We start from the raw sequence: 14526 nt of genomic DNA, 5'->3' as shown, positions 1-14526 counted from the left end.
AGGCATTCCTTACTGATATATATTGTAACCAATATTATTAATCTGTGTAATTAAACTGATGTTGCTCAGGCATTATCTTGATTTAGAAAAGAAACCAGACTGTAGAAAATGTGGATTTGCATAGTAATCAAACAAAAGAAGTACAAAAAAGTAGTAGCTGAATAGGTTGCCCAGCACAAAACAATACCTGGAGACAGAAGAGATAAAAACGTTCATTGTTGATTAATAATACCTAGTTTAGTCCACCATACTTTATCATATCTGTAAAGCTGAATGTAAAACTGGAATCACAATTTGCTGAAGTGAAGTCCCTGAAGGGACAGAGATTGCTTTTTTGGATTCCTCAAGCTTAAAACATATTTGAACACATACTCCATTTTTACAGCTTCTTAACATGACAAAGCACAATTGTCCTCCATGGTGGTAGGCTACGTCTACACTAGCATGAATTTCCGAAAATGATTTTAACGGAAAAGTTTTCAGTTAAAAGCATTTTCGGAAAAGTGCGTCTAGATTGGCAGGATGCTTTTCCACAAAAGCACTTTTTGCGGAAAAGCGTCCGTGGCCAATCTAGACATGGTTTTCTGCAAAAAAGCCCCGATAGCCTTTTTCGGGGCTTTTTTGCAGAAAACAGTACTATGCTGTCTACACTGGCCCTTTTGCACAAAAGTCTTTCGGAAAAAGACTTTTGCCCAAACGGGAGCAGCATAGTTTTTCCGGAAAATCATCTGCTTTTCCAGAAAAACTTGCCAGTCTAGACACAGCCGTAGTGTTTAAATATCTGACTGCTATGCAAGAGCAGATTAGTGAATCTATTTGGATAGTTTTGTAATCTTTATCTATTGCTTCCAAATGTATACTGAGATCTGTATAAAAAGCCTGGTTTACTATGTCAAAAAACCCAAACCTTTGCCAGAAACAGTTATTCATGTGGGAGTTTCTCTCCAGTAAGGAAGGGCTGGAAAATTTTGTCTTTTAAGTATCGATGCTGCAAATAGTCAGATTTTGAAAATCTATTTTCAGACTTTGCTCTCTGATTTATGTTCAATTTCTATTTAAGCCAATGAGCTAAATTCAGCCCTGGAATAAGCAGATGTAATACCACTAAATTCACAGAGCAATGACCACTTGGGGTACATCTACACCAGAGAGATGATTTAAGCTGCTGCTGTCAATCTTTCAGGGTTTGAATTGGTGGGTCTAGTTAAGACAGCTAATCTGAACTGAGAGGGGCACTCTGGTTGATTCTGGTAGTCCTGCTTCCATGAGGAGTAAAGGAAGTTGAAGCAAGAGTGTTCTCCCTTTGACTTTTTGCAGTGTGGACTATACCAAAAGTTGAGCTAAGCTACTTGGACTTCAGCTACGCAATTAACATAGCTGAAGTGGCATACCTTAATTTGACCTTGTCCAGTAGTGTAGACGTACCCTTAGAGTTTGGGGCAGGATACCAGTTGTATACATAACTGATACTATAACTTTATTTCTTTTGTTGTTGGGGTTTTAGAGGCAGCATTTGTTTTTTCTGTGCCAGTTAAAATTTCTAAGAGTCTTTGCCTTTTCCTATTGATCTCTGAGCTAAGCACCTCTTGGGAGCAAGCTGGAAATCAAAATACAATAGAATGAAATGATGTTCATGCAAATTATTTTCTTTAGTCATATTTTAATTACCAGAAAGCAGGACAGCCCATAAAGCTTGCTTATTAACTGTGCTTGCCACACCTCACATCTTTTTAATTATTATACCTGTTAGCTTAAGAAGCTGCCTAACTGTTGCTGTTGTTGACCTTTTTCTCTAACCTCACCCTCCTACTCCTCAAATAAAGAACAAGAAAGTGGTACAATCTGTAGGTGCTGAGCCAAGGATGACAAAAAACTTGGTTTGGTACCAACTATGTAGAAAAAGTGACCTCATCAATGTAGTTGACATTCTTACTGAGTAAACAGTGAAACACATTTTTACAGTGTGAATAAATAAGAGAGCTTTGTAGAGAAAAAATAGAGGGGTTCCTTTTACTAGAATAGGAACAAACTCCAACAAGACAAAGAGATGCTTTCATGACTTCTGATACTCTATTATTATGCCTTTTCAACAAGTATCAATGCTCTGCCTTCCCTTTCACTGGTAAACAGTGGAACCTTTGCTGAACTGATAGTCAGAACCAGTCAACAGAAACTGCCTCGGGTCACATGATCTCCAAGCACTGTTGTTACCATAGCAACAGCACTATGATAAATTAGTCTGTCTCTGCTAAGCATTCTGTTTGCCTAGATGTCTTAGAAGGTGCATTTTTTTAAAAATTTAAGATCTATTTTCCAATTTCAAGCAAACACCTGATTGAACTCCTTTGGTGGGCTTTCTGACATTCAACGTCTTGCAGCACAAAGTCAGGAGCATATTATCCCTGACTTTGGGGATGGGATAAATACTCTCAGCTATTTAATTAAGAATTGCCAACGTGTCTGGAGGGCTGTTTTATATCTTAACGGGATTTTTGTGCATTCTGATGAGGCTTGGTTTCTTGGTTAGAAGCTATTCCAGCAAAGGTTAATATGGATTTATTTCAGGTCTACTTACTTTCATATTGGTTGATAATTGAGATAAACTGCTAGACTTAAACCTAGAGGGAAAAAAATGTTGGCTATAAAAGCAGTGGAGCTTGTAATGGCCTAAACAGTTATTTATTGCAAATTAATACATTTTATTATACTTTTTAAAGACAATTTTAATACTGTTAGAATTTGCTTGACTTTCACCTTTTGTTTTCAGAGATGTAACCCCAATTGTGGAAATTTAGGAATTCTTTATTTTCTGATGACATGATTAGGTAATACGATGCAATAGGACATGTGGCGATTATTGTGCTCTAAACTATACACACAATGGATTCTCCCTCTGTGATTTTAATTGCAATATATTAAGTTAGTACACATAGTGCTCTCATTTCCAACATAAAAGAAACCCCTGTTGAATTTAATTTATTCTGCCCATAAAGTAATTTGCATTGCACATGACAGTGCTCATTAGGGACCTGATCCTGCCATGCCCTAAATGCCCTCAACTCCCATGGACTTCACATGGATTCTGGGGCATTCAGCACTTTCTTTAGCCAGAGATGGTAAGCCAAGCATCAAGGGAGATTGCTAAGGATTTAATGAAGCTGTAAGTAATGGTGTAGGACAGCAAACAATATTTTTATTGCCATGAATGGGCACAATATGCATAAGGGCTATGTCTACACTGGCCCCTTCTTCGGAAGGGGCATGCTAATTTTGAAAGTGGGAATAGGGAAATCCGCGGGGGATTTAAATATCCCCCGCGGGATTTAAATAAAAGCCGGAAAAAAGCGTCTAGACTGGCGCGATCCTCCGGAATAAAGCCCTATTCCGGAGGATCTCTTATTCCTACTTCAAAGTAAATAGGGCTTTATTCCGGAGGATCGCGCCAGACTAGACGCTTTTTTCCGGCTTTTCCCCAAGCCGGAAAAAAAGCGGTGGCCATGTTTATTTAAATCCCGCGGGGGATATTTAAATCCCCGCGGATTTCCCTATTCCCACTTTCAAAATTAGCATGCCCCTTCCGAAGAAGGGGCCAATGTAGACGTAGCCAAGATGTATCTAGCTTCCCACCTGTGAAAATACGGTCCCGTGTTTTTGTTTGTTTGTTTTTGTGGTTTATATGAATTTCTGTAACACTGATATCTAGCAAACTTTTTATGGAATCTGGTCCTTGGTTTTGGGCACAATTAGCAGAGATGGAAGCCTAATTACACTCAACCTTTTGTCCCAACAGAAATTCAAGAAGTCACCCTCACCAAGAAGTCTTGTAAAATGTAACAGAAAATTATATCCCAGCTATACGATGGTAAATTTTTAATTCAATTATTTAGTTTTCACAGTAAATTCTATGGAACCCTATTAAATACAGTTTATAGTGGTTGTATATAAAGAGTGTGCTGATTTTTACTTTGAGAAAATATAGGGTCTCTCTCGTAGCCTTTCCCTAGTTCAAGCCTCCTGTGGTTGCTAATAGGAATCAGGATGTGTGTCAAAGAGGAAATAGAGCTAAATGGGGATAGTCTCACTTGATTAGAATATGTTAATAAAATGTAAGTTGACATTTATGCAATGGTGGCTAAAAATAGTATTCTACCTATTGAGACATTTCTAGGAACTGATCTTGCCATGCATCCTTATTTAAGTAATCCTTTCTGATGTGAGCTGTCTCACTGCAGTAAATGGGACTGCTGGTGGGTCAAATTCACCACTGTGCTGAAGAACACCAAAAGGCCTGTGCATCATTTATATCCTATTTTGAAGGCATAAGCAGACTTTTAGGGCACAGGCCTCTGCAAAAGGGTGGATTTTGCTATACATTTGTAAGAATTACACAGTAGGGTTCATAAACTGCCCATCACCATGGTCACAAAGTGCCACAAGCATTCAGAGATATATTACAAGAGGCTGTAAAGAAAAGAAATACTCACATAGGATTTATGAGTTATATTCCAAATTTAACATACTTCACTTATTAAATGTGCATTGTTTAATACAAGACTGGATAATTTAAATAAGTTAGCTGTTGTTACAATATATTCTGATTTTAATTTTATAGAGAAATATTTTTATACTAGCCAATAGCCCTTCATAAAACGGGATTTTCGGGTCTCTCCTCCATGTCCGTCTCTCTCTCTTCTCCTCCTCTTCCTGCCTCCCCCACCCCTCAGCTCTCCTCCGTCTCCTGCTTCTCACTCTCTTTCTCTTTTCTCCTCTCCCTCCTGCTTCTCACTCGGGGGACTACAGAGCCCAAATGGCAGGGGCAAGCAGCGCAAGTGGCTGTTTGGACTCCATGCTCCCCATGCAGCATGGGGACTGTGGAGCCTAAATGGCTGCTTGCTCCACTTGCTCCCCCGCAGAGGCCCAGCTGAGCGACGCAGAACTCAGCCGAGCGCCAGGGCGGGAGACGAAGGGGGGCAGGGTGGTGATGTACATGGCCGGGCCCCGCCCCCTGGCTGTGTACATGTAGCCAGACAGGAACCCCCTGTAACATCCATTTTTGCTTGCCTGAAGCATACAGGGCACACAGAGCAGTAAAAGCCTTGAACAGAAGGCCTGAATATGCAGGCTGCTGTGACCCTGGATGGCTGTAAGCAGAGATACGCCAATTGCTGACCAAAAGGCTGCCAAGGAGTGCCCTTGACTGAAACCCATATTGATACGGACACGCACTGTCCGGGGGGAGGAATCTCCCGCCCAGTAAAGAATGTCCAGTACTCACAATTTAGTTCTCTCTCTTGCAAGTGTAAATTAAGTTGAAACTCCCTTGTAAGAACTGGCGTCACAAAGACAAACCAACACAATTTGGCATCTTAGATAAGAAAGAGGATATGGGCCCCTATGGGTATAAAGATGGGTCCAGCAGCACATTTACTCTGAGTGTCAATCTACCATCTATCTGCTGGTCGGGTTAGGTGTTTGACCTCCCAAGGTTCCATAGGGACGCCCACCTCGTATTCTTCTTTCCTAGGAATTGAGGGACCAGCCCTAGCTTGACCCGCTGGAGTCGAGAGGCACAGAAGGGGGTAAAAATTGTACCTGGATGTGGTCCTTTGTCTTAAGTGTACACATAGACTTAGAGCTCTTTAAAGATTAAGCTGTCACTTGGTACCATTATTTCTATTTTCTATCTTTATTTTCTTTGTAACCATTTTTAAGATCTATATTTGCTAGCAGTTAAGAAATAGAGCAATAGCCATTGTAACCATATGATTTATAAGCTTCTTTAATAAACCTGTAACTGTTTAAGTTTTAACCTGACTCCTTCAGTTGCTGTAACAGAACCAAGCACAATTTAAAAGAACTTCAGCCGGTCATAAGGGACAGGTATAGGGAGAGCTTGGGCGTTTGGATTGTGTCGCTTCCGGAGGACAGATCCGTAGGAGCAACTCTCAGCCTTCCCTAGGCTGCCCACTGTGAAGGGATCCTGTATCCTAGCAGTTAAAATCTGAGATGTAATAAGCTCTTCCTATAAACTCTGGGGTGTCTATCAGCCTGTTGGCTGCCCTCCGCGAAGGGATCCCGATCCTAGCGGACTAAGACACAGATGTTAAACTCCTCTGGGCACCCGTCAGTTTCTCCTAGACAGCCCACTGCGACGGGGCCTTGTGTCCCAGCAGTTGAAGACTTGTGTGTAACATACACACATACACTGCCCTGACTGTCGGCTGACAGTACGTCACCGCCCCGCCCCCCTTCCTCTCCCGCCGTGGCACTCAGATGACTTCTGCACCACTCAGCCAGGGCGCCGCAGAAGAGCAAGTGGTGCAAGCGGCCGTTTGGGGTCCACGCTCCCCATGCAGCACACACGGCCACTTGCGCCGCTTGCTCTCCTGCAAGAAGTCAGCCAAGCGCCACGGCAGGAGACAACAGCGCCCCCCAGAGTCACAGACATTGGGCTACTATATATGGGTATGTCTACACTACCCTCCTAGTTCGAACTAGGAGGGTAATGTATGCATACCGCACTTGCTAATGAAGCCCGGGATTTGAATTTCCCGGGCTTCATTAGCATAAGCGGGGAGCCGCCATTTTTAAATCCCCGCTGCTTCGAACCCCGTGTAGCGCGGCTACACGGGGCTCGAACTAGGTAGTTCGGACTAGGGTGCCTATTCCGAACTACCTAGTGAAACGAGGTGTACCGGTAGTTCGGAATAGGCACCCTAGTCCGAACTACCTAGTTCGAGCCCCGTGTAGCCGCGCTACACAGGGTTCGAAGCAGCGGGGATTTAAAAATGGCGGCTCCCCGCTTATGCTAATGAAGCCCGGGAAATTCAAATCCCGGGCTTCATTAGCAAGTGCGGTATGCATACATTACCCCGCTAGTTCGAACTAGCGGGGTAGTGTAGACATACCCTATATGATTCTGTTAACAGGGAACAAAGTGTGTCTTTGAATGCAGAGAGATTCTTATTGCTGCCATGATCAATACATATCTGGATTTTGAGACTGATTTTATCCTCAAGAACCCCCAAATCTTTTTCAGGAGTCAGTGCTTCCTAATATAAAATTGCCCATCCTGTTAACTTTGTTATATACGTATATATTTACATTTAGCCACCTTAAAGCATGTATGTGCTTCTAGCCAGTTTATAAAGTAACCAGATTGTTCTGAATCAGTGACATGTCCAATGGCCACTGACGGGGGAAGCAAAGGAGTTGCCCTGGAGCCTGGCGATGTAAAAGGCACCGAGCTCTAGGTTGACATCTCTGCTACTGAGGCAGCAGTGGCCTGTGCCTCAAGCCCTTTAAATTGCCGCCAGAGCCCCATGCAGCATAGTCTGGGCAGCAATTAGGACTGGCTGTCCTCTAGTTCTGCCCCTCCTGCTCAAGGCCCCTCCCCTTCTGGGGCTTCCCTATTACCCAGGGCCCAGCAAAGTCCGTCATCAGCTGATGTGTCCTCTTCCTTCTTTGCCACTGTCCCAATTTTTGTGTCACTTCAAACTTTATTAGTGATGATTTTTTGTTTTCTTGCAGATCCTTAATAAAAATATTAAATAGCATAGGACTAAAACTGATGTCTGCAAAACAATTATAAACACACACTGTTTACAATTACATTTTGATATCTCTCATCCAGTTTTTAATCCACTTAATGTGTGCCAGGTTAATTGTATATCATTCTAGTTTTTTTAATCAAAATGTCTTGCAATTTGCTAGCCAAATTAGGCTGGTCAGGTGCCCAGTTTTCAACTAGAACGTCCAGCTCAAAAGGGGACTTAACAGGGGCCAGAAAGTCTGGTGACTGCACCTCCCAGCTCCGGCTCCACAAGCGAGTTCCTCCTGCCCTGAGTGGGATGAGGTGGGAGGGGAAAAGCCGTTTGTGAAGGAGGATGGGGAGGGAGGGAAGAGGTGGGGCAAAAGGGGTTCTGGCACTCCTGCTGAAGTGGCCAGTTTTTAAATATTACTCAGTTGGCAATTGCAGGCCAAATTAGGGCGTACAGGTGCCTAGTTTTCAACTAGAAAAAGAGACAGGATCTATTAACACCTCCATTGATTGGCATTAGTTGCATTACTCTCTAGGGATGTGAATGTTTACTGGTTAACCAGTAAGCCTCACCCGTAATAGGTGAGACTACCTGGTTATGGTTAACTGGTGGGGGCTGGAGCAGTTCCCCACTGGCCATGGGAATCTCTGGCCAACCGCAGGCAGGGGCTGCTCCAACATCCCAGCTGGAGCAGCCTCTACAGGGGACTTGGGCACCACAGAGGCAGGGGCTGCTCCAACCCAGCCAGTCCAGCTCCAGCCCAGTAGCAGTTGGGAGGGAAGGGGTGGGCAAACCAGGCTGGAATGTCCTTCCCACCTGTACCCCCTTTAATTGGTTAACTGGTTAACCAATTAAATGGGTTTTATATTCCTACAACCTCCTCTAATAGTTTATGAACTGAGCCCTGTATTAATCATTGTACTATGTTGCCTAGGGTCGATGTCAGCTTGCATCTCTATAATTACTAGGGTCATCCCATTTACCTCTTTTAAAACACTGGTGCAATATTTATTTTCTTCCAGTCTTCTGGAACATCCCCAGTGCTCCAAGACTTAATGAAAATCAACATTAATGGTACAACAAGTTCCTCAGCCAACTGTTTTAAAACTCCTGGATGTAAATGATCAGAACCTACTGATTTAAAATTGCCTGACTGGAGTAGCTGTTGAAACATGACTGTGATGAAAAGAGTACTATAACATGATATGACTACATCGTCTGTACTACCAAAGTTGAAGTCATGGCCAAGTTTGATTTCCAGAATGCAATGATCAAACTAACTTGCTTTTAATACAAAGTTCTCAAAAATCCTCCCACGTACTCTTGCACTCTGTACAAGAGGACTCCTGTATTGCTGTATTATTTTGCAGAGAGCTCTGAACAAAAAAATTATCATGAGTACATCTTGTCTACTGTTTGTTTTTTAACCAGCCATGACAGTAGAAGCTCAAAGGAAGAGTTCAAATCAAATCGGTTTAAAAAAAAAATCCCATCCCTTATTTAGATAAAATACACAACATTAAAATGCACATTTATGTCAGGTGGCAGGAATAAACAGCTTTAACCCAGTTACAGAAACAAAGTGTAAACAGCAGAAGACTATAATACTAGACTCTAGTACAAATTGTATTCACCCTCAACCATGCTACTAACACAAATATGAGTGTATGTGCGTGTATACACACAAACACATATATGCACAGTCAGGAGGCAGAGGATCTTTCTTGCTTAATTACTCATAAAATATTACACACATCTATAGCACTATATAAATAATAAATACACCCCAGTAGGCTAGTAGTTTTCAAACTTTTTTTCTCATGACCCAGTTGAAGAAAATTGTTGATGCCTGTGACACAACATAATGTGACTAGAGTGTAGGCTCTGGGGTAGGGCTGAGGATGAGAGCTTGGGGCTGTAGGAGAGGGCTATTGGGGGTATAAAGGCTGTGGCAGGAGGGGCTTACCTTGAGTGGCTCCCAGTCAGCAGTGCAGTAGAGGTGCTAAGGAAGGATTCCTGCACCTCTCCTGGCACCGCAGACCATGCTGTACTCCAGAAGCAGCCAGCAACAGGTTCCCAGCCAATGGGAGTGTGGAGCTAGTGCTCAGGGCAGGGGCAATTGCAGGGCCCTGTGTGCTCCTTGCCTACTACCACCTAAGGCCTGGGCATGTTGCTGGCCACTTCTGGGGCACAGCACAGTCTGCGGTGCTAAGACAGGCAGGACCCTCACTGCTCACCTGATCACCCTGCAGCAATGAGACCCAGTGCCCGAAATTCTACCACCCAATTGGTCATTACGCATAGTTTGAAAACCACGGAAGTAGGTGGCCCAAAAGCTAGAAGCACTCATGCAGGCTGACCAGCAAAGGACTGGGTTGGTGCTTCCATGGATGAACTAGTCACCTGGTATAGAATAGCCTCCTTTACTGTGAAGGACATGGTGTTTGTGGAGCCATCAGCTTCAAAGGCTGTTTTGAGTTGGTCAGAATCCTAAGGGAGCAAGACACTAGAAAAAATTACTTCATACATTTCTCTATTTTGCCAGAAAATCTGTCACTTTTGCACAAACATCACTTAATAATCAGGTTTAAATTTCATATAAATGACAAGATGTTGACAAAACATTCCAGCCAGGCGATTCAGCAGTATCTGAAGTAAAGTTAGTTGTCATGGGATAAGAGGGAAGGTTCTCTCATGGATTGATAACTGATTAAAAGACAGGACTCAAAGGGTAGTAATAAATGGTAAGTTTTCAGAGTAGAGAGGTAACTAGTGGGGTCTCCCAAGTATCTGTACTGAGACCAATCCTATTCAGCCTATTTATAAATGATCTAGAGAAAGGGGTAAACAGTGAGGTGGCAAAATTTGCAGATGATATTAAACTGCTCAAGATAGTTAAGACCAAAGCAGACTTTGAAGAGTTTCAAAAAGATCTCAACAAACTAAAGATGTGTCTAGACTACAGGGTTTTTCGAAAAAAGTGGCCTTTTTTCAAAAAACCTTCCCCTGCGGCTAGACTGCTGCTGCATTCTTTGGAAAGTAAACTGAAAGAACGTGGCAGTTTTTTTGACCATGGAAAATCTTGTTTTATGAGGAAGAATGTTTTTTTCGAAAGTGCTCTTTCGAAAAAAGGTGCTATGTAATGCAAACTGTGCTTTTTCAAAAGAGAGCATCCAGACTGCCTGGGTGATCTCTTTCGAAAAAGCGGCTTGCTTTTTCAAAAGTACTGGTTGTAGTCTAAATGCTCCTCAAAAGAGGCTTGCAGTCTAGACATAGCCTAATTGATTAGGCAACAAAATGGCAAATGAAATGTATGTTGATAAATGTAAAGTAATGCACATTGGAAAAAATAATCCCAGCTATGCATACAATATGATGGTGACTAATTTAGTTATAACTACTCAAGAGAGAGATCTTGGAGTCATTGTGGATAGTTCTCTGAAAACATCCACTCAAGGTGCAGCAGCAGACAAAAAAGCAAACAAAAATTTAGGAATCATTTAAAAAGGGAAAGAGAATAAAACAGAGAATATTTTATTGCCTCTATATAAAACCACGGCACGCCCACATCTTGAATATTGCATATGTAACAGGTCCCATATGAAGAGATAAAAGTACTAGATAAATTCATGGAATATAGCTCCATCAATGGCTATTAGGCAGGAGGAGTAGGAATGGTTTCCCTAGCCTGTTTGTGGTTGCCTCATCTAAAAAAAAAAAAAAAAAAAAAAAAATGTTGGCATTGGAAAAGGTTCAGAAAAGGGCAACAAAAATGATTAGAGGTTTGGAATGGGTCTCATATGAGGAGAGATTAAAAAGTCTTAGACTTTTCAGCTTAGAAAAGAGGAGACTAAGAGGGGATATGAAAGAGGACTATAAGATTATGATTGATGTGGAAAAAGTGAGTAAGAAATAATGATTTACTTTTTCTCGTAACATAAGAGCTAGGGGCCCACCAGATGACATTAATAGATAGCAGGTTTAAAACAAAACAAAGGAAGTTTTTCTTCACATAGCCCACAGTCAACCTGTGGAACTCCTTACTAGAGCATGGTGAAAATCAGGACTTTAACAGGGTTCAAAAAAGTACTAGATACATTCATGGAATATAGCTCCATCAATGGCTATTAGGCAAGATTGGTAGGAATGGTGTCCCTAGCCTCTGTTTGTCAGAGGCTGGAAATGGATGACAGGAGAGGGATCATTTGATGATTCTCTGTTCTGACTCTCTTTGGGGCATCTGGTATTGGCCACTGTCGAGAGAGAGGATACTGGGTTAGATGGACCTTTGGTCTGACCCAGTATGACCGTTCTTATGATCTTAACTAACTTTACTTTACAAAACACAAAGCCCATATGACAGAGTGATTCCGCAGAAACACTAGTGTTTAAATCACTCGACTTTATTTTCAAATGAAAGTTTTGTCTACACTGGTGTTTTTAGCTACGCTACACTGATAGAGCTCCACCAATACAAATCTCAAGTCTAGATGAGGTACAGTGGTGTAAAGTGGCAACGGAACTGTGTATCCTATTTTGTATCATAGTTTGAAGGTCTACACTAGGGAGTGCATAATTAAAGGCATTGTAGACAAGGGTCTCTTAAGAGACCTTTGAATTTTGAATTGGATGTTCCTAACTGCCGAATTAACTATAAATGACTACACAACTTCAATTGTTTAATCAAGGCTTGTTTTACTGCAATTCCTGAAGATCACTTGTTCTTTGAATAAGGTACTACATTGTGCAAGTATTGGTGGCAAAATGAGGCCTTTAGACACTTAGGCTGACTTCATTTAAACTTCATATAATCAACACATTTAATTTTAATGGACATGTGAATGGCTTAATTTTAAAGGATTTGGATAACTGATTTCCATTAGGCTGCTTCATAGTGCTGAATTCTTTTAGGACTTATAGCTTCAAATCAGGAACAATTTCTATAGTTTAAAAAGAACCATTGTTGAAAGCAACACCCTCTAGTTGTCTGAACAAGAAGGAAAAAATGACTTAATTCTTTAGAAGTTGTGATGGTGTATTAACTTTATACAGCAGATTAAGGTGCTGAACAAGGGGCTTTTATAAAATGTAAATCTGATTGCTTGGAGTGACTTAGTCAAATAGATGGAAGAATACCATTTCATATTACTTGTATTGATTCAAACATTGAATGGTATTTATATTATGGACACAAATCTATTGCCACACTTGCGGTCACTGGGGCTGACAGCCTTGCCAATCCCTTAGGCAGAGCTGGGTGGGAGTCCTGCTCAGCTCCCTCGGATGGGGTGGGGCCTCAGGTAGCCCTCAGTGACACCGGGAGCGCACTGCGCCTTCCCCAAGCAGGTCTCAGTGCAGTGATTTAAAAGGCTAGGAGCTCCAGGTCCTTTTGTGTCACTGGGTGCCAGAGCAACTGCTTCCTAAACCTCCCCCTTTAGCAGGACTGCTTGTGATATGAAGTCCCTGAAGCTTATACAGGTCAGTAAACATCACTGCCCTGGTGTAAAATATGTGTTGTGTGTCATTCATAGCAGTAATGATTTATACATTTTGCATTCACTGGTGGGTATTAATGGGCTAATATGATTACTCTATCAAGTTATGTTAGCCAATTCCCTTCCTAGGCAACAATTTTATATAAAAAAGCTAAACTCATCTCTCTTTCTCTTTCTCTCTCTCACACACAGAGCATAGTGAGAGCAACATTCATATTATATGTAGTACATATATTCCAGGAAGCCAGAGGAATACTTGAGAATAGCCCAAAGCATCGGAGGAAGTGAGTTGTAGCTCACGAAAGCTTATGCCCTAATAATTTTGCTAATATTTAAAGTTCCATAGGATTCCTTGTTGTTTTTACCGTCAATTTTTACACAATGCATAATTAACATTCTTATCTCATGAAAAGGATGCATGGAGTTAATTTGTTGTATATTTTGCTCTAACTTTTTGTATTTTGTTTGGGCAGATCAACCTCGCCATTTGAGGGATCCTGCTTCTGTTGGCAGGCTCCCTATCCAGCTACACATGACTCCCTGGAAGTGGTGACATGTTCTTGACCCATCCTGAGTGTGAGCTGTTGCTCCCATTGGCTGGGTATCCAGCCAATGGCAGCTATAGGGGCAGTACTTGCAGGCAGTAGCAGAGCACAGAACCCAGCAGCTGTACTTCCATCTAGGAACCAGAGTGACATGTCCCATTCCTATACTCCCTCCTGGAACCTGCACCCCACACCCCATCCCACTCCTGCCCCAGCCATGAGCAATGGTGTTCAGTCTGGTGTGATTAGAAATTTGGCAACCCTACACATTATTCCAATTAACTGTTTATGTCTGGGTGCTGCTTACTGCAAATGCAAAAGTAGCTGCTCATTGGGAAATCAGGGAGGTTAAACAACTCAAACGTCCTGCTGCCCTTTTTCTTTGTGCTGCTTCCCCTGGAATTTTTTTTCCCAGTGAAGGGGGAAAATCCCTAGAACCTCCAAAATCAAGCAGCTCTACTTTGCTTGCCAAACAATCCACATATGTGACCTCTGTAAATTGAACCAAAAATTCTTATTGTATTTGACACATCTGAATCAAACAGCTTTCTCAGCTGTTACAAGCAGCTCCTATAACTGCTACTTTTGGCAGCAGTTCTGTACTACTACCCAGGTCTCTGCCAGATGTTGTTTATCTTTTTTTTAATTCATCTCATCTGCCAGTGCCTATGGTAGTAGCATCAGAGACTCAAGAGCCACTCCCACTGTAAGATATGCAGCACAGTGCTAAATTGGACTATATTAAAAAAATAAAAGGAAAACGGAAAATTGGACAGAACTCTTTATTTTTTGGCAGTCAAAAGGAAGAGCTCTCTAAAGAAATTGCTTGAAAGTAGCTCATAACATCTTCATAGTACTACCATTGGGTTTTATAATGCAAAGCAACAATCTCTGGGGAGGCATGAACTGACCTCCAAAGCCTCTTTTCTGCTCTCTTTGTCAACA

At 41.9% G+C, this 14526-nt stretch overlaps 1 protein-coding gene and 1 long non-coding RNA gene across 12 annotated transcripts in view; one reads left to right on the top strand and one right to left on the bottom strand.

Moving 5' to 3' along the window:
• The window catches only part of NLGN1 (neuroligin 1), a 676946-nt gene that overhangs the window by 260600 nt on the left and 401820 nt on the right, over positions 1-14526 (bottom strand). The window lies entirely within an intron of this gene.
• On the top strand, positions 2406-13644 carry LOC112547682 (uncharacterized). Its single transcript, XR_003091477.2, has 4 exons — positions 2406-2544; positions 3791-3862; positions 13229-13320; positions 13510-13644. It is a non-coding gene; the product is annotated as an uncharacterized LOC112547682 (long non-coding RNA).

This window comes from Pelodiscus sinensis, chromosome 10 (genome assembly GCF_049634645.1).
Source record: "Pelodiscus sinensis isolate JC-2024 chromosome 10, ASM4963464v1, whole genome shotgun sequence".
Classification (NCBI taxonomy): domain Eukaryota; kingdom Metazoa; phylum Chordata; order Testudines; family Trionychidae; genus Pelodiscus; species Pelodiscus sinensis.
This window is presented reverse-complemented; position numbering and strand designations above follow the sequence as displayed.